This window comes from Ochotona curzoniae, unplaced genomic scaffold, assembly GCF_017591425.1.
Source record: "Ochotona curzoniae isolate NIBS_2020 unplaced genomic scaffold, NIBS_Ocur_1.0 scaffold_4505, whole genome shotgun sequence".
Taxonomy (NCBI): Eukaryota; Metazoa; Chordata; class Mammalia; order Lagomorpha; family Ochotonidae; genus Ochotona; species Ochotona curzoniae.
The window spans coordinates 37,661,986-37,689,579 of NW_024467118.1; the positions used below are offsets into that span (position 1 = coordinate 37,661,986).

Here is a 27,594-nt window from a genome sequence, read left to right on the forward strand (position 1 = left end):
GTGTTTAAATTTAAACAAAACACCAGCTATAGGCAGCAATGTGAGCTTGTTGCCCCAATTTTGGATATATTCACAGCTGAGAATGATCTTAAATTCATGTGGCTTGTCCACATCAAAAGAAATCAGACACAAAATGTAGGTTTTGTTAATTATATTTATATGATGTCCTGGGATGTTGAAAATTCTTTGTTCTTGGCATTGGCTGCTAATTTATATGCATACATAAAAATTCGTTGAAGTATGCACTTAAACATTATATGCCTTACTCTATCTCAGTTTTATTTTATTTTGTTTTTAATGCTTTATTTTCTTGAAAGGTAAAGTTTACAGAGACAGACAGAGAGAGAGAAAGAGAAAGCCTAGAGTTCCTCCTGGCTTCCCACATGTCCCACATGGGTACAGGGACCCAAGAATCTGGGCCATCTTCTACTGCTTTCCTAGGTGTAGCAGCAGAGACTGGATTAAAAGTGGAGTAGCAGGACTTGAATCAGCACCCATATGGAATGCTGGTGTTGTAGGCAGCAACTTTACCCACCATGCCACAATGCTGCACCCTCCCGCTTTTTTACACAGCAGACATTTATTACTAAACTATAAATTAGAGGTGGGAGTAGAGGGAACTGAGCTGTCATGTTTTGGGAGTCAGCCTTCTCTCTTTTTCCTGCTGGACTTTGATTTTGAGTCCCTCATCCACATGCTCCTTCACACAGACCAGCTTGGACTGCAGGTAGAACGAGCTACTCAGTCTTACCATTCACCTTGAACAGGTGCTTGCAGTTCTTTGGGATCTCCTCAGAACTCAGCGTGGAGATGCTGAATACCTGCTGTGCCTCCTGTAGGCTGAAAGCTAAAAAGCTGAAAAGGCTGTAGACTAATGGCCAGCTTAATCCCAGATGTCAGCTGCTACCTGGTTGGCTGTAAACTCCTGCCGTAGGGCTGTTGCCCACCACCTGCATGCCCATCACAAAGATCTGGGACAGGTATTTGGCCGTGGTGGCCACTGGATCTTGGGGGCGCCAGCTGGAGTTTCCTGGTTGTGTCTTGGCTCAAAGATCAAAGGCCAACTGCCTCTATATTTCAATTTTAAAAGGAGACATTTATTTTGAGATAGATGCACATGAATGACTTTTCCAATCAGTCTATGTAGCAGCATGCTTCCTGTCTGAGGCGATTTGCCCTGAGGCTGTTGGACTCCATAGACTTAGCCATCATATACACCTTTTTTGGAAGATTGGTCAGATTTTATAAGATACTCATTTCTACTGTTCCTCAAATTTGCTTTTAAATATTTACTTCTGTGTTTATATTTGATGTCTTCCTGATTCCTGCGATTTTCTGAACACTTATTGTTGAGTGTTTTTACAGTAGAACTTCGTAAGTCAAAGATTAGGGTTCTCCATGTCCCAAACTAGAAGGGCTCGCTGGTCTTCTGCCAAGCTTGACATTTATTGCTATTTAGGATATAAAATTTAAGTGCTGTATTGAAAATTCTTGCACATAAACAATAATCATCTAAGCCAGAGATTTGCAGACTTTTTCAGTGGAAGTTCAGAGAGTCAATTCTTATACTGTATGGGCTATAAGAGCTCTGGAATCCATTAGACTCTGTGAAAGCAGCCATGGATAATGTATAAGTAAACAAGTGGAACTCTGTTCCAATAAAACTTTATTTACAAAAACTGATGTTGGTTAGGTTTAGTCCATGGGCAAAAATTTGCCTGATCTAAACCATCTAATTATTCTTAAAAGGTGACAGGGGTGATTTTATTCTACTTTTTGTTTTGTTGTAAATGGTGAGCCTTAGATTGGCTGTGAATACTAAGAGTTTTACAACTAAAACTCAGACATTAATATTAGTGCTGTAGACACATGGTAGTGTTTCAAGGTCTATGAGGGCAAGAACCATGGTTAATAGTACTTAACATTGAATAAGGCTTCCAATAAATATTTTCTCATTTGAGTGATTTTCTGCAGTTTTTAACCTTGAAATATCTTCTTACTTAGGTTTCTATCTATAATTGGCAACAGGAAATGTATAAATATATAATAAAACCCAAATCAAAGCCAGATTTTGGAATTTTCCAGGTGAGGTATTTGGTTTTAAGGCACTTAACCATTTTGGCTGAGGCTTCATTGTTTTTTCTTTTCAAATTATTTTAAGTTTATTGTAGAGGTGAGACAATCACAGGTACACATGGGGCGTGTTTGGCGTAGAGTGGATCAGGAGGGGATAAGTGGGAAAGAGGAAAATGTATTTGTTTTGCATTTTGTATCCTCAGGAAGAGATCATCCTTCTGCATTAAAAATCTTCATATGATCTTCAGAAAGGGAGTAGTTTCATGACATTGTCTCCAGTCCTTGGTGAGAGAAAGTATTACTGGGGAAGGAATAATTTGGTTGATAGACCATTGGAATTTATAAAGAGCAACAGGAGTGTAGCCTCCAGTTTGTGACTCTAAGCTAGCTACCTACCTGTCTGCATTTCATTCCTACATCCAAGATTTCTGACTCTTAACCTAGAGGTTGCTCACGGGTGCAGATTTATCACATCTGCTACAATTACTTCCTGTTGATTAGGGTCATAGGGCTTGCCAAGCCTGGATTTTGAACTGTCTCACCCAATGGATCCATCTCATGAAGTGGAGAAGTTGCATTTGGTTTGAATGGTTGTGCCCACCCCCCCCTTCATTATTACTCTGAGATGTTGTTGATTTCTTTGCAAAGGGTTTAGCAACATAGGTTATCTAATCAGGCAATGTGTGCACAGAGGCCAGAACGCACATTCACAGGTTCTGGTTCCTGAGATCAGTGATCCTGATATGTCTGAGGCCAACATGAGATGAAAGCACAGAATGCTTTCTGACACAAAAAGCCATTGTTGGCCTCCCCGGCAGTGGATGTGGCTCCCTGACTTGGGTAGACATGTAGTTCCTGCCCCTGCCACCCAGTCTGTTCCCAGCTTCAGCTCTTACATGTGCTAATGGGTGCTGCAGCCTAGGCCAGGGAGGCCCATGGTGCCAGAACACTCAGCCTCTTTCCTGGCCTGCCCTTATCCCCAAATAAGGCTTCAATTAGGACTCATTCTATGGCATTGAGATAAGAGGACTAAAAAGAAGATAATAGTCTGCTCTAGTCTCAGTGCAGCCAACAGGTGCACAAATGAGAGCACTCAAAATAACATCTCAGATCAAAATAACATCAACCATATCAGCATTCACATCTCATTTGTGAAAATATGCATGTGACTATAACCACACCATGTGACATAAAAGGCCCTATCAAGTACACTCTATGCTTTTATATCTTGTAACAGGCTGGGGAGAGTTGTCTGGCAAGAGGAATGAGACTAGTCACTGCTAATTACTATCCCATCAAAGAATACATACATTCCTTCCCCTGGGTACTTCAAAGTTCCACCCATAAGTGGTAATCATTTCAAAATTTGTAAAGAAAACATGTTGTGCACTTTAAACGTATACAATAAAAGACTCAACAAACACATTTGCTTCATATTTATTTTTTATAAAAGAATGGACAGACAGTTATAATACCCTATTGCCTTTACTCATGTTTTATAAATTCAGCTAGAATTTGCAAGAGATGGCTAGCACATCCTGCTAACTGCGGGTTAATCTATAGTTATTACTTTCTTTCATGGGATGCTGCTTATTTTTCACATTTGAAGCATTATACAGTTAGTTAAGGGAAAGGAAAGAGAAAGTGAAGCATATGTTGTGCATGTTATGAACTTTTCCCTCACTGCAGAAAATATTTGAAGAGAAAGTTATTTACTATCACAATACCCTCCTATTTGAATGAAATGTGCTATCATTTCCACTTCAATGCAAATTGGCCAGTTTAAGTATCCCACTGCAACTTGAGCATGTATGTGCAAGAAGTGCAGCATTGGGAATTGTTGTAGTGGAAGAATAAACAAAATCATTTTGCTTTCATCCTGGTTTCATGCAAGCCTCCGACTTTCCATTTAGGGCCAGCTTGGCAGGATACAAATATTCCCTACTAATGGCATCTTTTTGGAAACAGAAATTCAGTATCTTTTTGTTGTTGCTGTTGTTGTTCCCCTACAAAAGATCCTTCTTTTATAAAAATCTGATTATGTCAAGTGGTCACTTTAAAATCCCTTAGTTGTTCCTCATTGTCTAGCGAAAACCATGTACCATCCTTAGCTTGGAACATTGTTTATGATATGACTCTCCATTTTAAAGTGTTCTATTTCCATATGCAGTCTGGACTCCAGCCATTCCAAACTGGCTCTAGCTCTGTGTGCCAGGCTATTTCTAGTCACATATTTTCTAGTCTCATATTTACATATTCTGTCCTTTTCCTTAGAGTACCCTTTCCCGGGTTGTTTTTCCAAATAAGCACTCATTTTAACTCCAGTATCACTACCTTTGTGAAAGCTGTTTGACTCTCTTAGCCAGAGATGAGTGTTTTCTCACCACTGTGTCAGAATAGCTGCAAAAGGATACATTCTTTTGAACACTAGCCTTGCCAATCAGACTGCAGACCCAAACAAGCTCTATTCATTTTTGTATCCCTTGTGCCTGGCCCAGTAGAACTCTGTAAACATGTTTTAGAACAAATGGATGAATATATAATCCCGGAGGTGTATCAGGAACCACACCCCTTCCCAGGCATAGATGTAGTCTGGCAAAAGCTGAGGTGTGGAAGGGAGGAGTGCAAGGGGAAGTGCTCTCTTCCTGCAGACACAAAAGGGAAGGTAGAAATATTTTTGTCCTCCTTTACGCCTCTCTCTCTTCCCAGCCAAAACCATTCCTGAAAATGGCCCACATGTGTCACCTCATCTTTTAAATAAACTTTTAAAAAACACTATAGGTCTCTAATACTTGGCTTTATAATGCTCACATTTATAAAAGAAGTCTTAGAGGGTAGAGAGTAACTCTCATCCATCTTTGTGCCTTCTGTTACATGGTGCCTGGGTAGTAACACTTACTACATTTTTGGTGAATGAATGGAGGGCTAAGTGGATAAATGGATGATGTGGTATAATGATTCCATGAATGCCTAGAGCTGAAGGTCCATTCATCACTAAAAATGACAGAAGAAACCGTGGTTGCTTCAAACAATGCCAAAGACTCAGAGCTTCCTGTACTGTAGATAGAAAGCTGCTGATCTAGCAAAGGAAGTCACGTCCTTCATTCAAACAATCACAAATTCAAAGTTGGCTCAGGTTAACATAGTAAAACATAAAGTTACAGTCATTAATTAATTTATTTATTTAGTAAATATTTTACTGGGACACAATTTGTAACCTGAAATCATGAGACTGGATATATTTCAGAATTTAACTTTTTTGGTTCATATTTCAGAATGGCAATATATCATATACTATGTGAAATGAAATATAGGGCAGGCCCAGTAATAAAACACATTACTTTAGTGCAAAAAAAAAAAACTATATGTGTTTGCATTATGCTAAGAGAGGAATTAAGACTATGAGTGGGATTATGTCAATGCAGGTTAGGTTTTTTCTTCAAATGAATTCAGGTCAGACCAGGTTTGCTGCCAGTTGTGTTCTGAACTAACCAGATATTTCTGAGGGGCTGGTGTTGTAGTATAGCAGAGTCGTGACTGTTCTACTTTAAGTCCACTTTCAATGCAGCTAATGATCTAGTAAAGGCACTAGAAGATGCTCTGAATGTATGGGGCCCTGCTGCCCATGTGGAAGACCTGAAAGAGCTCTAGGCTCCTGGCTTTAGCCTGTCTCTGGACTTGCCATTGCAGCCATTTGGGGAGTGACTCAGAGGGTGGAATATATTCTCTCTCTCTTTAATTCTGCTTTTAAAATAAGTAAATGAATCTTAAAGACGAGGTTTTGAGTTTTGGAATTGTTGGTGAGGGATTATAGAACTGTAACAATGTTCTTCTGAAAGAAATTTTCCTGGGGCATGTGTTTAGATTAGTGGTTAAGAAAGATATCAGTTAAGGGATGTGCATTTGGTGCAGGAACAAAGTTGCTGCTTGGGAAGTCTACATTTCATATCTGGATATTTGGTTCCAATTGTGACTTCTTTGCTTCTGCTCCAGCTTCTTGCTAATGTGTACTCTGAAAGGAACAGATGGTGGCTTTAATACTTTGATCTCTGCCATATAATTGCAAGATCTGTATAGAGTTTTGGTATCTTGGTTTCTGCCTGGCTTAATGAAAGAACCAGTGGATCTAACATCTTAATATCTTTCTCTTGCTCTCTTTGTGTTTCTCTGCTTTCCCTTCCTGCCCCTCACTGTTGCTCTTCTGTGTCTCAGCCTTTTAGATAAAATTTTTTAAAATCTTAAAAATACACAGAAAGTTTCCTTTGTCTCATATTAGAAAATCTGGGTCCAATACTGGACTCTGCTCTTGATCTCAGTTTCTTGGTAGTGCAGATACTGGGAGGTAGCAGTGTTGATTTAAGTAAATCCTACAACCTATGTGGGAAATCTGGATTGAGTTTCTGGCTGCTGGCTTCACCTTCAACCAAGCCCTGGCCATTGTAGGTATTTAGAGAATGAATCAAAGGATGAAAATTCTCTCTCTCTTTCTGTGCATCTCAAATAAATTAAAAGAAAAATTTAAAAAGTGTCCAATATATATGTATTCTATCAGTGACTCCCAATATAAACTTGTTTGTGAAAAATAACCGCCAAAGGTATTATCAAAATATTAAGACAAATGAATTATTATGAGGCTTATATTGAAAAGGAAATTTGGCCATTCATAATTATCATTTTTTAAAAAAGACTTATTTATTTTTATTAGAAAAGCAGACTTACAGAGAGAAGGAGAGAGAGAATGAGCTTCCATCCACTGGTTCATTCCCTAAGCGGCTGCAATGGCCACAGATAAGCCGATCCAAAGCCAGGAGCCAAGAGCCTCGTCTGGGTCTTTCACATGGATGCAAGGCCCCAAGGCTTTGTGCCATCCTTGACTGCTTTTCCAGGACATAAGCAGGGAGCCAGATGGGAAGTGGAGCAGCTGGGACACAAAATGTGGTGCCTATATGGGATCCCAGTGCATGCAATGCAAGGATTTTGTCACTCAGTTGTTACATCAGGCCCTATAATTATTCTTAACCAATGGCAAGGTGTAAGATAGATTTGATTAGAAGTATGAAAGGTTTCTAATTCTAAAATTGCTGCTCCTTGCATTTTTTACTAGGAGAAAAATGGGTGAAGTGCCAGGCAAGAGACAAGAGTCAGCAACCTAGGAACAAAAAGAAAGTAGCTAAAAGTAGAGATTGTACTATTACAGGTTCTGCTAATTAAATTTGTGCTGCAAATGCTCCAGAACTATTACTTTTTCCTGTTATGTAACACTGGCTATTCATTCACTGGTTCAGAGTGCATTTCTTCATTTCTTTTGAGAGAGAGAGAGAGAGAGAAACAGCTACGAAAGGATAAAGAATAATATTCTTTCAATGAAGTTATAGCTTTCTTGACTAGATTGGAATCAGTGGGTGAAATCCATGTTAAAATCAATGAGACATGTGAAAAATGTGAGGTGTTTCTTAGTTGTTTTAATTGCTAAATGTTTTTAAACTCTTCGGTCCTATGTGGAAGCTTGAATGATCATGGTTCATCGAATCCCAGCATCCATCATCCGTGTCTCTATGGTCATTGTTTTCTCCCTCCTGTATTACAGCATTGAGAGTGTACATGGGCTTGCTCTTTCCATATTGTCAGCCTTGGGCTCTTTTTGTTTTTAATTTCAGTCTCCTTGATTCTGTCCCACTACCAGAGATGCTTGAGTTGGTTAGAGAAGGTACTGAAACTTTGAAACAACATTTTCCTCCATCACCTTCATAGAATTGTCAATCTTTTTTCTTCTTTATGTCTCCATGACATGAACAAGGAGCAGAAAGAGACATTCCTCTACTGAGAAGGTTCAGCAGGCAAGAGTAATATTGCCATTTTTGTATAAATACTGTAAATGATAAGAATATGAGGTAAGATGTTGTGGTAAAGCTAGTTAAGCTGCCATTTGGGACATCTATATTCCATATTAACATGTCTGGGATCAGTCAGGTCTCACATCCACTACTGATCAGCTTCCTGCTAATGCACCTGCAAGGCAGTAGTTGATGGTTCTGGTACTTGGGTTCCTGCCATGTGGGGGACCCAGATAGAGTTCCTGGCTCCTGAGTTTGGTTTTGCCTGGAACTAACTGTGGTGGACATTTAGAGAATGAATCAGCAAATGAAAATTCTCTCCTCTCTCTCTCTCCATCTCTCTCTCTCCCTCCCCCCTCTATCTCTCTCTGTGTGTGTGTGTGTGTGTGTGTGTGTGTGTGTGTGTGTATGTGTGAGTGACTCTGCTGGTTTTTCAAATAAATAGTAACACCCAATTTATTTTAAAAATTACAAAAGAAGACATCAGTTATTTTTGCACTTTCATTAGAATCTGAACATCATGGCTCTTAGGTATCTTGTAAGCAGAACACAATACCAAACACAGGGCCTAAACTAAACATTGTAAGTGCATTTTTTCACACCAACTTCACAATTCTATGAGATGAAAACTCAATAGCCATATAATGTATGGGGCCATTGAAGCCCAGAGGAGTTCAGAGGTTTAGCCAAGGTCAGAAGGCTGCTAAATGGTGGTTGGTAGGTGGTTTGCAGACTCCATACTCAGCCCCGGAATATGTGTGTGGTGGAGGGTGTGCATCCCTTATCCAAAATGTTAGGCACCTGATTTGAATATGCACATAGCCAACATTAAGATATCCTGGGGCTGAAACTCAAGTCTAAGTAAAAATTCTTATTTGCTTCTTACATACCTTATATGCACAGCCTGAAGGAAATTTAAAATATTTTTTGTGCATCTGCCTTTTGACTGAGATCCATCAAATGGGCAGGCATGAAAGTTTCCATTAATGGTGTCATGTTAAAATTCAATGAGTTTCATATTGTGGGACATCCGGAGTTCTAGAATTTTCAGTTTAATGATTTTTGATCTGCTTCATGTATAAGCTGATCATAGAATAGGGCATAGAGTGGCGGCAGCTGTAAAAGTTGATTTTGAGCACATTGAGCAGAGAAGATAGTCTTTGTTAGTCTCCAATCATCACTTGCCTGGCAGTAGAAATATGCAGATTGATAATCCTAAAGTTTTGAAAAAGAAGCAATTTGTATAGATGATTCTTTGTCTAAGTCTTATCTATTACTGCAGACTGGGCAAAAACAAAAACCAGAAAGCCTGGCCTAGGGTGGGGCCTGAAACCTGCCACAAACACTATGACTTTGTTTTCTCTCATCAGGTCTGGGAATGTAAACAGTTGCACAAGACAAAGTCAGGTCCTGCGTGGAGGAAAGGCAGCAGCAAGTAAAGGCAGTGGGGTAGAGTTGAGGCTGAGGCCTCCAGGGAGTGAGAGCCCAGGATCTTATCCCTTCACTTAGACAAACTCCACAGTGCATCTTCTATCATACTTGAGACTTAGTGCCCTGTTTTAGAGAATGCTGCCCCTAAGCAGTTTCTAAATGGAATTCTGCCCTCAGATGGGTTGAAGAAATTGCATGGGAAACTGAGGAGACCCAAGGGAACTGACCCTCTGAAGGCATCTGGTGTACTGCAACTGGATAGCCTCTGTGGCCAGAGAATGAAAGAAGGCTCTGCTCTGGGATGAGGAAAGAGGCAAAAATGACTGAAGAGGAAGTCAAGTTGGGTGTAGATTTTGTTATAAGAAAGAACAGTGTCTAAAATTCAGTTCATTGGTTTCCATTTTCCCCGGATTCTATGCACTTCACAGGTAGTCTGTCTCGGCATTTCTCAAGATTTTCCTCCCTCCCTCCCTCTCTCCCACCCTCCTTCCCTCCCTCCCTCCCTCCCTCCCTCCTTTTCTTCCTTCCTTTTCTTTCTGTATAATTTCAGCCCCAAATCTGTTTTTGAACAGTAGCCAATATGTAGCCAACAGAGAGATACCTGAACCATATTTCCTGTCTGGAAGTCAGCATCACTATGACAGACACTAAAGCAAATAGGTAACTGCTAAGCATTTTGTTGCCTGTGCGTTATAACTGCATACATTTTGGCAACAAAAGCCTTGACTTTGAATTCTGCTTTGTGCCTTCACTCTGCTTTGCACATCTCTGAGAGACTGACTTTGCTTGCTTATTAAGTGAACATAATGTCTGCCTTGAGCAGTTGTGATGAAGATGAAATGAGATAAGAGGAAGTGGCACAGAGTTCAGTAAATAGTAGGTATTATTATCTCTGGGTTGCTCTCTGACAGAGCAAAACTTCTGTAAGGATTGGGAGCTCCCAACTTAGTGCCAGCAAAAACAAGCAACAGCATATTTGGTCATTTATATTTGATGAAGAATGCATTGTACATCATTGCTCAAGCTGGTTTTCTGTACTAATTACCTGTCAATCTGGCTAATATTGGCATTAGCCTTTCTTTCAAAGGAGTCTCCAATGGCTTGATTGGTAGGACTGCACTCCAATAGTTAAGGATTAAATGAGTTCAGGGAATTCAACCACAGTGAGAATGACTCCCCCTATTCCCACCCCAAATTGATTATCTATGAAGAAGGAACCCTTTGGAATTTTTTTTCCGGTAGGCATTTATTTCTTACTTTTAGTCTTTTTCTCATTTCTTGATAATCATAGCAGGACAAAAGTAAATTTTCTAACCCCCGACTTTTCACAAATTGCAACGATGTGAGTATATTCCTTTAATGTTGGATCTCTCCTGTAGGTACCAGGAAATCCAGTATTCTCAGATTTCATTTATTTCTCCTATAACATGCATATGAACAATGAAACCATGGCAGATTCATCGATCAAGGATATTTTAAATGTCTTCCCTTTTGCTTCTGTGCGAGATGACCTCTGTTTTCAGCTATGTGATCCTCTCAGTGTCTGCATCATTATTATCCTAACCAAACCAACACATCTCTCTTGTGTTATGTACTGAAAGGTACCTTGTTTTCATTTTACTTGGAAGAGATCCTAGCTACACAGTGTCCTTGAATTTTAATAATCAGCAAGCATACAAATAAAGACTACAATGTTGCTTCAATAAACCATTGCTTGCTTCCTACCCTGCAATGCTGAAGTTATAAATCCTATATAATTTGGGAGATGCCACAAATCACAGTAATTATGTAGACCATGTTTACTCCATCACTAAATTATTAAACAGGTATGCCCAAGCAAATTGATTTTAAGTTTCTATTAACCCTTCTGGCTGATGAGTAATTTATATTAAAGGATCATGTTGTCTATGTTACATCATCTTAGCGAGAAAACAAATGCCACATGTGGAAATAGTGATTATTACCATCTGTGGTAATATAGTTTAAAGTACAGAGTGCCAAGGAAAACTTATCCTGTCATCTTTTGTGATTAGATACTAACAGCTTTCTCAAACGTCATCCTTAGCAGCGTCAAATGGAGAGAGAGGAGTATGGTCTGCCATAAGTTAAACCACCAGTTTAATGATTCTTGATATTTTGAAATTTTGTATCAGTGTTTAGTATATGTTTAAAATAGTTGCTATATGAAATAATAATATTAAAATAAAATAGTATAAATTATTCAAAATATTAATAAAATTATTTTAAAATAATTATTTAAAATAAAATAGTAAATATTTGAGTCTGAGGAGTGATCTGAAAAATACATTTTTAAATTTAATACCAGATTTTGAAATAGTAGATAAATATCATAAAGGAGTAAAGAGGCCACTGTTGTGGTACAATGGGTTAAGCTGCCATTGGGGTATCTACCAGCTTTCCATATCAGAGTGCCAGCTAGAATCCTTATGGCTCTGCTTCTGGTCTAGTTCCCTCTACTGTGAAATACCCTCCAACTTTAGAAACCTTACTGAGTACTGACCATCGAATGCTTATCCAAATGACACAAAATGTACTTATGTGTAAATTTGAGTAATCATCAAAAGTATAAAATTTTAAAAAATTATTTCAGAAACTTCTCTGCCCTAAAAATATAAAGGTAGAAACTCAGGGTGAGAAACACAATAAAAGTACAAGTGGGGTTAGGAGGTAAAGTTATTGAATATGTTTCTACATGGTTATTCCATGACACCACATCCATTTTCAAGAAAAGAAGCTCATTATTTTGAGGTGTTGCCTTTGTTCTGGGCTCATCTAATAGCTATTCTGTCAGGTAAGCATAGCTACTCTCCTGCTATTCTGAAAATGGAGAGACTGGAGGCAGAAGTAGCGGTTTCCCTGAGACCCTGAGGAGATGATGACAGGAATGAGAAAAGTCATGGGAGACAATTTGATGGAATAGTTTGAAGTAAGACTGGATTAAAATTTGGGCTCCAGCATGTAATTATGGGACTTGGAAAATTATTTAAAATCTCTGTAAAATGAAAATAAGTCTTTCTTTTATCTATTTTTGATATTAAAAAGAATATAATAGAATACCTGATTTATAGAAGACAGTTGATAAGTAATGGCATAGTGCTTTGTAATATTATGATACAGTCACACACAGTCCCATTTCTTCCTTTAAGAGACAAGTTATCATGTGATATTCACATGTTTTCAGACTTGCTGGATTTAAATCCCAGCTTTACCTCTTATTAGCTGTGAAAATTGAGTAAATAATCCTATATATATGTATTTATATATAATATATTTTAAATGATTAATTTGAATGTCAGAGCTACACACACACACATACACACACACAATCTTCTATCCACTGATTCATTTCCTAAATTGATGCGGAAGAAAAAGCTGGGCCAAACTGATATGAGGAAGTTGAAAATCCATCTGAGTTTTCCACATGAATAGTTGGAACTCAAGGACTTGAACCATCATTTGTTTTCCTTCCAGGTACCTTAGCAGGGAATTTAGATCAAAAGTAGAGGAGCGAGGAATTGAACTGAAACTTCAGTGTGGGAAATCCTCATTCTAAGTGACAGGTTAACACATTGAGCAATAACCCTTATACCTGGGCAGATAACCTTTATAAGTCTCTGTTTTCTCAACTGTAAACTGTATCCCTAACTTAGACTCTTTGTTGTGAAGAATAAATAAGATGATATAAGAGCAGCATTTAAGGACTGGCGCTATGGCTCAGTTGACTAATCCTCAACCTTTAAGTGCCAGCATCCATATGGTCCTAGATCATGTCCCAGCTGTTCCACCACTGGCCTGGGAAAGCAGTGGAAGATGGGCCAAATCTTTGGAACCCTGCACCCATTTGGGAGACTTGGAGGAGGCTCCTGGCTCCTGGCTCTTGGTTTCATATGGGATCATTTCTGGCCATTGTGACCATTTGGGGAGTGAACCAGGAGATAAGTGATCTTTCTCTCTTCCTAAACAATGTGGCTAATTTACTGTGAGTTTTACATTCTTCAGCCTGGTGCTGGGTTTTCAAATTTTACATGGTGATCAGCTGGAGGTAGAAAAACAGGGAAAGGCCTCATTGGTAACATGAAGGAAGTGGCTCTGGGAGCCTGAAGTTCTAAGTGCTGCTCGCTCGCTGGCTCATCCAGTCATTTATGTTCTGTAACCCAAGTTTAGAGATCATAGCTTTGTGTGTGCATGAATAGGGATTCCCAACTTGTGTTACTTGCTAGCTTCTGTCTTAAAATCTATGCAGCTCCCCATATCCTTGAGATCCTTATCAGAACTAATTCAGTTACCAATTTCAATCTGTGTTGATAGATTTTTCTAAAAGTTTAGTAATCTCCTCCTGCATTTAAATGAAGTACTCCGAGATGTTGGTTGGCATGACCCAGAGAAGAGAGAGGCCATGGTGTTATAGAAACTAAGATCTCCACCTTGTGAGAATACATTGTTTCCTCTAAACCTTGTTAGACTGAAAGAAATGCAAGGCACTCTGTAGTCTGATTTTTAGACAATATAAATTCTGCTTACTCAGAAGTAGTCATTCCAAAAGATGCTGGACTGTCTGCCATTGTCTGTACCTGCAATGTCAGGATACAGTTAAATAGCAGAAAGATGGATTTATAACTGGTTATTATGGACTGTACTATTGTAAGGATATGAGGGAAATCCATTAGCGGGAGGGGAGTTGGAGAGAGGGTAAGAGAAATCCCAGAACCTATGGAATTGTATCACAAACTTAAAAATACAATAGGATGGAAAAAGTAGTTATCCTACTCAGATGACTGAACAGGACCTGACTCCAATGTCCAAATCACCCAGTACGGTCTATACTCCAACTTCAGCCCAAGACTTGTTTCCTTCATCTGCCAGTGTCATTGTTCCATGGAGAATCCGGAGACTGTTTCTTACAGTCTGTGGGTGCTAAGCTAGAGGTCTCTCTTGTTAGATGATGTGATTACTCTTCCTTAGAAGGTCAAAATGAGCTCTAGGCTTTTCCTTCTAGTGTGTTTCTTAAACCTTTTTATCAGTCACAAAGGAGAACTAAGCTCATTTGGCTGGTGCCTGTGGAGTGCAGCCATCTCTCAGTTCTTTCCTGGTAAAGTGAGAAGATTTGTTTATTCTTCATAGGCAGTTATTTTGGAGTTGCTAGTTTAATTCTGTCTTTATTCTAAAATATCATCTACTTTATTGAATGCTTGTTTTTCTGTTGCTGAGAGAGATATGTTAAATTTGTATGAGACAGATCAGTCACTTTGTCTTTACAATTCTGACAGTCTTTGTTTTAAAAAATGTGAAGTTACATTTTAGCTGTTCATTGTTTCAGGTTTGTTGTAGTTTCCTGATAAATTTTTCCTTATTATTATTATAATGAATTTAAAAATATCTTTATTTAATAGAGAGACAGAGAATGAGACCCTCTAATCTAAAAGGCTGAGTTATTTGAAAGGCATAATGTCAGGGAGGGGGAGAGGGAAATATAGAAAGAAAGGAAAATCTTCCATCCTTTGCTTAATACCTAAATGGGCACAACAGCCAGGTCTAGGCCAGCCTGAAACCAGGAGTCAGGAATTCCCTTTGGGTTTCCCAAAGGACTTGCAATTTCATTGCCTTCCCATGTACTAGCAGGAAGCTGGATTGAAAGCAGAGTATCCAGAACTTAAACCAGGTACACTGGTATGGGCTGCTGTTCTTGTAAGCCATGACTTAACTAGCTGCCCCTAGATTTACTTTTTTTTTTTTTTTTTAAAGATTTATTTTTATTATTTTTTTTTTATTGGAAAGGCGGATATACAGAGAGGAGAGACAGAGAGGAAGATCTTCCATCCGATGATTCACTCCCCAAGTGAGCGCAACGGGCCGATACTATGCCGATCCGAAGCCAGGAGCCTCTTCCGGGTCTCCCACGCGGGTGCAGGGTCCCAAAGCTTTGGGCTGTCCTCGACTGCTTTCCCGGGCCACAGGCAGGGAGCTGGAAGGGAAGCGGGGCTGCCGGGATTAGAACCGGCGCCCATATGGGATCCCGGGCGTGCTAGGCGAGGACTTAACCACTTGCGCCACCGCGCCGGGCCCTAGATTTACTTTTATTTATCCTGTCCTGTAGTCAGCTTTAAGTATGAGTGTTATTTCTTTCTATAATTCTAAGTATTTTTTTCTAAAACTCATATTTATATGTAATATTTAGTCATATTTACATAATGTTAGCTATTGTTATCCTTGCTTGAATTATTTAAGGCATATTGATTATACAGCCTTTCTCAGACTATTCTGATATCAGATTCTTGAAACTGTTCATCTTTTTGTTGGTTACATCTGCTGTCTGTTTTGCTTATGTTGGATTTGTTTCCTTGTGAAGTTTGTAATCCTTTCATGCTTGGCTTATATTTTAGCCAGTTTTTTTTTTATTAGTGTTTATTGAGTATTGTGGAGATTTATTGTAGAAATTCTGCATGAAGAACCACTAGTTTGAGATAAAATTTTCAGCTGTGGAATCTAGATCTGCTCACAGTATAAAACTTCTTTGTTTAGCAGGGACTTTTGAACATTTTAAAATGCTTTTTATACATGTGAAGCCATTTATATATTATTGCCCAATATTTAACATGTCCAGAGGAGAAAGACTCTGTTAGATTTTGTATTTTGCTGTACTTAAAATCTTTCATTTTCTATATCTGCAGGATAATTTTTAGTAAGCAGTCAGTTGTTCAATATTTAGCCTTTCCTTTCAACAAACCCCAATACTTAAAGACTCCATATTTAAAAATAAAACTAAACAAAATGACCACCATAAACTGAGTATAGAAAGAGGCTTTCTCGGATGTGGCATTTAGTTTAGGATTTTATTGATAAGCAGTGCATATGGAGTTGCATTTCTATTTTATGTATATCTTAAGCCTCAAAGAAATGAACATAGTCTAAATTTGTGGTTTACTAAAAATACCTAGTAATAAGGTTCATTTAGGGATTTTTTTGGTCAATAAGTATATGGGGTTTCTTAAACTTTTCTTAGGGATAGAAAAATGTACTTTTCTGCAAAGATTTCCATGTACTCATGGACTTCTTAAAGCACATACCAGTGCATCAAGTTAATTACTCTGAATGAGATGGTATTTGGACTAAACTAAATTCACTTTCAGTATCCTTGGTACGTCATCTGAGGAGGATTTCAAGTAGCAGCACCCTACTCTCAACCTGGTCTAAGCAATTTCATACAATTTTCAAAATAGGTAATATATTTGAAAATAAAATCTTGTACATAACAAGACTGGAGGTTGGAGGTTGTGGCTTCATGGGTAGGTATGTCTTATACATGGGTTGTCCCATTCAAAACCCAGGATTAGCCTGATTTACAACTCAGCCTGCAGCAGTTTGGAGCAGGCTGGCATCTTTCACCTACAGTTTTGCCTGGCTTCTAAAGAGCCCAGGGAAGACAAGTTCTTGAAAGAATAGGTTTCCTTCATGAGTCAGAGGGAGTGGTGCTAAGGTTCAAATAGTTAGGCTTCCTTCCAGTTCCCCAAGGGTGGATGGAGGATGTGCTGGGAGGAGACTTGGGGAAAATTCCTTTCAGTAAAAGTGCTCCTTAGCAGCACTTCCTGGAGATGATAGGTGCTAAAATAGATGTAAGAGGGACTAGACAGTTTGCTCTATGAAAAATCCTTAGTAGTTTAGACCCAGATTACCCATGCTGGCTCTCTGTGTAGCCACTTCATCCCAAGAGGCCTTTGTGGAGGCTGAGTTTGAGGGGCATGTCCTGGATGCCATTTTGTCTCCCTGACAACATGGATCCACCCCCGCAGCTAGGAAAGCCACTTTCCAAATCCCATTGTCCTTGTGAGAAAAAATTATTTGTGATTCACTGCATAGCTTGTCTTGATACTGCTGATTTCCACAAGGTCACATTTTAAAGGAGTTTACTGCAGGATCCAAAGGGCTGATACACATCACAGAAAGGTCAAGTCCATCTATCTTGAGACAATAATCCTTTTAGTCAATGCTAATTAAAGTCAATCCATTGCTTTCTTATATTTTAGCATGTAAAAGATCTATGCTTATATAATTTCCTAGAAATTTTCATTTTTTCTATGATTTTTTTGTCTTTCTTTCCTTTAGGCACTGGTTTCATTGTCCCTGTGCTTTAGGGTCCTTTGTAAATCTGGTACTTTTCTCCTCTTGGATTCTTTCTCATTTGTCTGATGCAGTTACTCATTATGTTCCAGAAATTCTGAGAGTGATATTTTATATGCATTGTGAATGCTTTAAGACACAGTGCTCTCATACATGAACCTTTGTGCTGTTGCTGAGCGTTTGAAATTTCATTTCTCTTGAACTAGGAGAGTTTTTGAGGCTAAGAATAAGGGACAAATCCCTCTGACTAGCTCTTGGCATCAAGAGCTGTTAGTAACCCACCATCTCTTCCTTGCTGATCTTCACCTCTTCAGGATAAGCAAAGGAAGGTTACTAGAGCCCGCTTTTAAGGACAGAAAGAAGGAGAAAATCATAAAGAGATAACTTAAAATATAAAGGTTTATATATAGTGCAGTTGCTGATGCAGCAGTCTGCTTCCTATAGCCAGACAACTTTTTTTTTTTGTTTTAAATTCCTGAATACTCAAGCTCTGTAAGTAGATGCGAATGCTGAAGGGTGCTACCCTACATAGGAAGACTGTTAGGTTATTTGTTCAGTTTCAACAAAACTATTTATAGATCCTGCAAGCAAAATAAAACAAAGCAAAACCACTGCATCCAACTCATCATTTGACAGAAGTATCACATTTCTGTATAAACCTCACTGATCTGGAGTTTGAATCTCAGAGACACAGGTGATTTTGGTCTTTTTAAGATTCATTTTTTTATTTGAAAGACAGACATAGAGGGAGAGTTAGAGATCCACCATTTGATGGGATAGCTGCTGGATAGGAATTGGAGCAGCTGGGACCTCAGCCTGCACCCATAAGGGGTGTTGACATTACAGGTGGTAGCTCAACCTGTTTAAAGTTAACACTGTGCCCCTCATAATAGTTAATTTTGTAGAAAAAAAAAATCGCTCTGTGTTATTTCAAGAGCTGCAGATATTTCAAGAGAACAGATTGAAGACTGGCTTCTTCTGTTTTAACAAACTGAATAACTTATAGTTATAGTGATTAGCATTGACTTTGCTAATGTATAAAATCAAGTTTATATGCCCAAAGGCTGGTGTTTGGCACAGTGTTTAAGAAATCTCTTGAGACACCTGCATCCATTAATAGAGTGACTGCTCCAAATTCCAACTGGTCTCATTTACCTGTGAAATCTTGATTATACCAATCTCCTGACTTTGGGCTGGCACAGTTCTTGCTGTTGCAATAAGTTGAAGTTCTAGAGTATGGAAAATCTAATTCTATTAGTCTGCCTTTTGAATAAATTTTAAAAGCATTGAAGGAGTATTTACTCAAAAATTGTAAGTCTTACTTAATTGTAAGTAAAACTTTCCATCAAGCAATATAATCCCATAATTAATTGATAGATGTTACTGCTTGCTGGTTATTGTAGGTATTAAAGAGCCTACTCCAGTGATAATTTTTACCTTGATCTCTTCCTTTGGATGCCATTTTTAGGTCCTACTCCTTGGTATAGCGGCTAAGTTTTCAGCTGCAGCACCCGACATATGGTTTCTAGTTCTAGTCCCAGCTGCTCCATTTTCTACCCAGCTCCCTGCTTTTGGCCTGGGAAAGCAGTGGAAGACGACTTAAATGTTTGGGTCCCAGCACCAATGTGGAGGACCTAGAGGAAGCTTCTGGCTTCTTATTGGCTCAGCTCTGGTCATTGTAGTTATTTGGAGAGTGAACCAGTGGATGAAAGATCTCTCTCTTCTTCCCTCTCTACTCCTCTCTGTAACTCCACTTTTCACATAAAAATAAAATTAAATTTAAAAATAAGCATTTTATTTGCAATGCAAGAAACAGAGAGACACACACACATAGACAAAGAGAGAGACAAAAAGAGATAAAGGAAGAGATCTTCCAACTCCTGCTACACTCCCCAAATGCCTGCAACAGCTGGGCCTGAGCTAAACCAAAACCAGACAGAGAAATGGTGTGGCTTTTGCTTTTCCTGGTTGTGTCTTACTTTACAGTGAAAATTTATACCTCCATAATAATTAGAGGCAGCTTCCAATACTGAAATATTATGACCAGACTAATAAAAATGAAAACTCATCTTAATGAAAAGAACAGAATTCCCGATAGGAGTTCTGTAATGAGATACATAGTCATTGATTACGCAGAACAGTCAGTGTTGTATGCATTTAATGAGGATCTGGTGAAACCTTGGGGAACTAGCCATTCTCTCAGTGTGAGCAGTTCCTGTCTGTATAATCCTCATTCATTCCCTCTTCTCATAGAAAAATTGAAGAATGAAGCAAGAACTTGATTTCCTTTAGCTAAATCTACTAAGCTTGACATTTTCCCAAATTTGCTTGCTTGGTTATTCTGTTCCAAGTTCACATACATTAAAAAGTTATTTGAATAAGTTGGGGGACATTATGTCTGTTTGCAACAAAACACTTTCAAGTTTGTTACCTTTGCAAGAGAAAAGAATACACTCTTTCTTTAATTTTTATTGGAAAGGCAGATTTACAGAGAGAAGAAGAGACAGAAAGATCTTCCATCTGCTGGTTAACTCTCCAAGTAGCCACAATGGCGAGAGCTGAGCTGATCTGGAGCCAGGAGCCTCTTGCGTGTTTCCCCTGCGGGTGTAGGGTCCCAAGGCTTTGGGCCATACTCCACTGCTTTCTCAGCCCACAAAAAGGGAGCTGGGAGGGAAGTGGAGCAGCTGAGGCATGAACCAGTGCCATATGAGATTCTGGTGCATGTAATGTGAAGCTTTAGCCACTGGGACACTGCACCAGGCTCAAGAACATTCTCTTAAATAATCATGATACAATTACCCAAACTGGGAAAATTAACAGGTGCTTCATTTTTTTTTCTGTTTTAATAATCGGCACATAACTATTATTTTTTTGAAATCAAACTGTAAATAATTTAAATTTTTAAAATCATGTATCCTGGGCCCGGCGCGGTGGCGCAAGTGGTTAAAGGTCCTCGCCTTGCACGCCCGGGATCCCATATGGGCGCCGGTTCTAATCCCGGCAGCCCCGCTTCCCTTCCAGCTCCCTACTTGTGGCCTGGGAAAGCAGTTGAGGACGGCCCAAAAGGTTTGGGACCCTGCACCTGCGTGGGAGACCCAGAAGAGGCTCCTGGCTTTGGATCGGCGTAGTATCGGCCCGTTGCGCTCACTTGGGGAGTGAATCATCGGATGGAAGATCTTCCTCTCTGTCTCTCCTCTCTGTACATCTGCCTTTCCAATAACAAAATAATAAAAATAAATCTTTAAAAAAAATCATGTATCCTGAGTTAATGACAATTAGATTAACATTTAATCCAAGAAATTGTACACCAAGAGTATATATGTATATGAGTGTATTTGCCTCTTTTCTGGTACTGCAATAAAATACCTTGGGCTGCAAAACTCTGTAAAAAAGGTTTTAGAGACTTAAGGGCCATGTGGTGATGGCCTTTTGTGGCAGAGATGGTTCATGACATCACATGGCAAGAGATAGGCAGCACCCATTGGTGTCTATAGCTTTTGTTCTGCCTCTCATGTCTGCACCCTGAAGACATTATCTGTTCCTATTATTCTTCCAAAGGCCCTACTTTAAAACATCACAGTTAGATTAAGTTTCCATTATCTTACTTCACAGTTGGAATTTAATTTCACACATTAACTCTTGGGGGCCATCCAGACCATAACAATAAATCATAAACCCTGAAATTTACATGTGTCTTTATCTCCAAAGAGATCCATGTTGGCAACCAAAAACAGAGTCAGTGAATCTAAATGTCAGAGCAAAGTAGCCTGGGACACTATCATAGTTTAGTCTCAATCTCAGACCTAGCCATAGTTAAACGAATACCAATAGAGCTTTTTATACTTCAGTGTGCTTAAAATGTGCATTCAGCTTTTTCTTCTTCACACTGATTTTTTTGGACAGTTGCTGTCAAGATTATTGACATTTGACTGTTACCTGGTTCTGAGTTCACTACTTCGCATGAAATGGACAGGATATCCCTCAAGCCCTTTGTTGGAGTCTGTTGCCTTCCTCTATGCCTGTTCACTCAATTTATTCATTTTTCAACACCTCCTCTTTGTCAGAGTTCTATACTTTCACCTGGGTGTCTGCCTGTTGATTTGTCAGCTGACATTCAAAGTGATTACTGATACAAATTTACAGTAGCTCCTTTTCTAGGGAGTTTTGAATTTTAACCAAGATCTCGAAATGAGGAGATCCTCAGATATCCAAAAGAAACGGAGCTGTCAGGATGCAGTCACGTTTTGGGGTAAAGAAAGACCACTTGACACTCACCTGTGAAGGTAGATATCAAAGGTGCAGAGAAGAGGTAGAAATTTGGTTTGCTTTTTTCTTACTTTCCTGCAGATCTGTTGAATTTTCTGTCAAGGTTTGGGGATTTGGAGGAGTGGGACCTTGAGAAATCTGAGTTTGGCTTTGCTGATGGACTTAGTCCCCAAACTCTCCACATTTCTATCTTCTTCAGGGTTAAAAGTGGAAGATGGGTAGCCCACAGCATCAGTTTATTAAAGGAACACATCACCCTATGTGCTGCTCCCAAGAAGAGCATAGAGCAGAATGAAAACTTGAAATCCTCCTTCAAATTTTTTATGACATCTGGAGTTCCTGTAAACATTTCCAAAGGAAGAAAAAAAAAACCCTGATTTTTATAAAACTGGCTTTTTGTAACACACAAATGTTCTATGGACTACAACAGAAAACTTATTCTGGGTTTGAAGTACAATTTTTTGTTGTTTTGAAAGAGAGAGAAAAGGAAAGAGAGACCTTCCATCTTTTGGTTCACTCTCCTAATAGCCCAGCAGTTGAATCTGGACCAAGATGAAGGCAAGAGCTAGAAACTGCATCTTGATCTCTCCACATGGATGGCAGGAGCCTAAGAATTTGGTGCCTCTTCTGCTTCTTTCCCAGGAACATTAATAGAAAGGTGGATCAGAAGTGGATCAACTAGCACTCAAACTAGCACTCAAATATGGAATGCTGGCATCGCAAGTAGCAACTGTACCACAGTGCCAGCCCCATACAATATTGAACAGTTATAAAATCTCTAGAATGAACGGAGAAAAAAGTTAGATGTTATTCTTTTCCCCTTTTGTACTTTCTAGGAAATAATAACCAGAACTCTTAGGAATAATGATAGCAATTCTCTCTTCCTGTGTTTGCATACCCAAGCAAATGAAATAACTTCAGAGTATATTTCTCTCCCTAGCTACCTGGATTCTTAAACCAGGACTCTCTTCTGCATATTTCTGCATGTTTCATGAAGGGAAAAAAGTGATTTCTATGGATAGGAAGAAAGCAGATTAAAACCAAAGGGGATACAGATTGTGTGTGGACGAGTGGAAAGATTAGTTATTGGTGATTGTTCTTATTGCATAAGTTCTTCCCACACCTACCCTGAATCCAGTATGAATACTTAAAATTGGTGCCTTTCCAGAAGATCTGAGCCGTGTGGATCCCATATTTACACAAAAGCAAACTTTGCTCCTTACACAAAAGTTTGCTTTTGTGTAAGGAGAAGTAATTCTTGCCAGAGATGCTTTTCTTCCATTGTGATAGTATCAAAGCATAAAGCAACTCATGCCAGAGGTTTGCTGATGGGATTGGTTGTTTTTTTTTTCTCTTATTTGAGATGTACAGTATATATACACCGTACAGGGATGTTAGCATACTGGGAAGTAAAGGTACTATAGAGTATGCATCATTACTTCTTAATAAAAGTAGGACTGCAAATGGAGCTTATATATATATCTTGCCATTGTGATGCTAGGTTTTCTACCTTTTCCTATACTTACATTTAAATATTAAAAAATTAGTCATATAACCATGAACTGAGGGTCTATACTGTTGTTATAACTCAGGGATAAAAAGTGGGAGGGGAAAATGGGGAGAGAAAAAGAAAAAGGTGAGGGGTAAGCCTCTATTCCTATAAAACCGTACTGGGCAAAATAATTTTTAACAAGCTTTTTTTCAAAATTAATTTATTTTTTATTATAAAGTCAGATATACAGAGAGGAGGAGAGACAGAAATATCTTCCATCCGATGATTCACTCCCCAAGTGACAGCAACAGCTGGTGCTGCGCCGATCCAAAGCCAGGAACCTGGAACCTCTTCCAGGTCTCCCACGCAGGTGCAGGGTCCCAAGGCTTTGGGCCATCCTTGACTACTTTCCCAGGCCACAAGAAGGGAGCTGAATGGGAAGTGGGGCTGCCGGGATTAGAACCGGCGCCCATGTGGGATCCCAGTGCTTTCAAGGTAAGGACTTTAGCCGCTAGGCCATGGTGCAGGGCCCAATTTTTAACAATGTTAAAATGATTTAATTCCTGCTATTGACATCTTACTATGTGTTGCTTTCTTCCTTCATCCTCATTCTATTTACATAGGTAATCTGGTCTCAAATCTAGTTCAGCCACTCTGCATTTCAGTGTTTCTATATCTTACATTCAGTAGTGACCCAGAAACACCTCATTCCAAATACAAACTGTAGAATTGTAATTCTTCCCTCTTAGGTTAAAGTTAAAATGTAAATAATGGTAAAAGGTTAAAAAAGATAATTTAATATAAGTCTCATTGAGGGGCAATACCATTCATAACTTTATCATTTCCCGTCAGGTACATTAAATTTAGATTACCTTTCACAAACTGTTTTTTCACTTTCAGAGAAGCCAAACACTATTTCTTGTCAGTTAATTATCTGTCAAGCATGATTCTTCCTCTCAGTCTAGAACTGATTATAGTGAGGGAGGTATAAGCCATAGCTCATCCAACCATCATTTACCAGGAAAACAAGGCAGCTAAAATCTATGTGATGCTGCCAACGGGCGAATCTTAGAGTAAAATATTGTAAGGAAAACTGCTTTTTCTTTAGAAAATGATACAACTTTAGGAGTTCTTTGTTGTCTGGCATTTTGGATCCTTAATCCCGCCCAATCCCTTAAAAATAAACTCCATCAATCTGAATTACAGGCAAAGACTGGTGAGTCATGAAGCTTATAGAAGCACATAAAACATTATAGGGCAAGAAGGGTGTAGGTGTTAAACACAGTCACAAAAGAATCCAAGTTCTTGCTTTCAGCTCAGCCTACATATCTTGGCTGTGATTCTTTAAGGCACATTCAGGTCCTTGGGAGGGTGCTCATTTTAGTCTTATGAGTCAGGGTTTATGCACATTCATTTAAACATTATATGAACAGGTGGCATACAAAAGCAGAAAGCAAGAGTGGGTGTAGGGAGTAGTCAAACTTTTTATTTCCAATGAGGGTGGGAGAAAAGAGGAAGGAGGAGGAAATATGAACATCTCGGGAATTTACTCAGGTAGCTTTCCAGGCAGAGTGATATCTACAAATATATTTAAAAATATAAGTCATGCCAGCAGGGGTATAAATCAGTCCAAGTATACATCTGCTGTCATTTATTTTTTACTCACGTTAAATTATTTGAACTCCTCCTTCAGATGAGGTGAATCATCCTGCTTTTGTCTTCCTCCATTTATCTTTTGCAAGGGAAATGTTAAAAAAAAAAAACCAATATTTAGATATGTCAGGCTGGGGACAGACCTACACCAGCATAGGGATGCTATAATTCTAATGGAATCACTAAATCTGTTCATTGACCTTGCCATGCATTTTGTTCATGCTTAACTCATGCTTTGCTGAGGATATCTTCCTGAATCACCCTTGTATACCAATGTATGAACCTCTGAGTTTAGTTTAGGTCTTTGTCTTTCACAATGCCATACCATTAAATTTCCTCTGTCACTATTGCTGAGTCCATATGTGTCTTCTCTGCTTTTGTTTTCCACCTTAAATTCCAAATATGGACCCATATTTTTGTTACGTGTCTTTTAGAGTCACCTAGCAAGCGCAGGGTACAGAGCAGGCTTCCTAATAAATATTTGTTGGAGGTGTGAATAATAGAGAGCAATTATGGCTAAGGATTTATTGCCAGAAAGAAGGCGAGGGAGAAACAGGGACTTAAGGCTGTGAAGAAACCCAGCCTGCAGCCTTTCAGCTTGCTACAGGCTTAAGAAATGTTCTCACCTGCTTTTAAAGAGAGTGGAATGTACATTTGTTTCCATGTTCAACAGCTGAAGGGTGAAAAATAATATGGTTGAAATCTCTCAGGCATCAGTCTTGTTCTTGACCATTTGGCAAGCCCTTTTCCTGAGCTTAGCTCTCTCAGGAGTGATCTGAAGGGATACTTTTGCTCCTGAACACATGGAACTGTAGAGGACAAAGTGTTGAGAAGATTGGTATGGGAAGGTGGTATGAGAAGGTAATTGTCCCTTTAAAAACTAGAATTTCAAGAATGTTTGGAATTGAGTAGGAAACAGAGTTGATCCATTGGGCATCAATATCCAGGAGATGCTTTGGCACTGTAGAGGAAATATGGCTAAGAAACAGCGATCTGAATATTGTCCCCTGTATTGGAAGATATGACTGTGAATCTGAATGGATCTTGCTCCAGGTTGAAATAAAATATCAGCACAAAATCTGTGGAGATAATGATCAAGTCAATGTTAGAAGATAAAAACAATTTTAGTGTGGAAGAAAAGAATAAGCAGTTACTGGACATATGATGTACAGATATGTATATACATATTTATGCACATACAAATTGATACATATGTATTATAGGATAGCTTTCATTTATGTGCCTACAGGCAATTAAAAGAAAGGGGATGAGGAAATGAACCCAACAATAATTTTTGATGCCCTTGTTGGATGATCTGCATTATTATAAATACAAAGCGCCAGTGTCCAGATTGCTTGGTTCTTAGAAATAGTTTTTTAGTAATGAAGAGATTCAGTAGAACTTCATAGGAGTGTCTATTGATCCTGGTCAGGGAAGTGCCTTGAAACAGTCCCACTAACCATCATTGTAGAGATGCTCAGATCGACAGACAGGACAAAGGTCCTAGGTTTGTGTGCCCCACCCTCATTTGAGACTCCACCTGCTCTCAGATGATTCCTCTTAACCATGTTTCCTGATACCTTCTCCCCTGATTTACCATTTGACATTCCTTTTATGGACTACTGCTTCAGTTTAAGTGTGTTCAGGTATGTTTTTCAGAATTTTAAAGCCTATTTAGTCCTGGTCATTTAAAACATGTTGCCCTTTAATATTATCTACTTTTATTTTTAATTTTTTTAGTTTATTTTAAATTTTAGATAATGTTGACATTGTTGATTAGAGTGGGAAGGATCAAGGGTTGGGGAAAAGTGGGTGTGATCATTGTTTCCAAATTCTCTGTTTCTTCTTATTACTTAGTGGAGTAGGGGAAGGGATAAGGTGAGAAGCCATATCCAGCTCTAGAACCCAGGGGTGGAGAGTGGCCACTTGATATCAAGCCAGAGTCCCAGTGTGGCACATTCTTCAAGGGTTCTGCCCAGGTGGTTTTGATAGTTCTGAAAACTTGATCTTGCCAATCCAAGGATGAAGGAACCCTCTCAAAGTCCACTGGCTGACATAGTCAACCTCAGAGTCTCAATTTGGCCAGATATTTGCTGTCATTGTTTGGCTACAATAGCTGTCCAATTTGTTCTGTCCTCCTTTCTCTAAGATGGTACAGATGTCCCCTGCAGGGCTCAGTGGGCTCCATTTCCTCCATGTGGATCTAGGCCAGCTGTCTACTACTCCATCTTTTCCTCTGGAGAGGGCCAGTTCTTGCAGGTGAGCCAAGGACTTGGGCCAGGTGTCCTGGGCCCCACTGAACCCCTAGAGCCCAGGGCTCATGGACCTAGCCCCCACTGTGCAGGTGGGACAAGAACCTGAGCTTGGTGACCTGGATTCTGCTGGAACCCCTGTCCCCGGGGCTCACAGATCTGGCACCTACCATGCAGGCAGGCCAAGAAGCCAGGCCAGGTGACATGGGCCCTGCCAGACCCGCCAGCCCTTGGTTCTCACGGACCCCACCTCCCACCACACAAGAGGGTCAGGCACCTGGGCTAGCTGTCAGAACCCTCACCCCTGAGGCTCACAGGCCCAGTACCACCACTTGGTACTCACCTTGGCCCAGGCTTGGCGACCCAACCTCTGCAGGACATCCCACCCCGAGGGCTCATGGACCCAGCACCCACCTCCCCTGATTGTTATGGCTCGCTTCACCTCGGCATCCAT

The 27,594-nt window shown here is 39.4% G+C and overlaps 1 pseudogene; it reads right to left on the reverse strand.

Moving 5' to 3' along the window:
* Positions 1 to 628: 628 nt before the first annotated feature.
* LOC121146380 lies at positions 629 to 27,594 on the reverse strand (annotated as a pseudogene).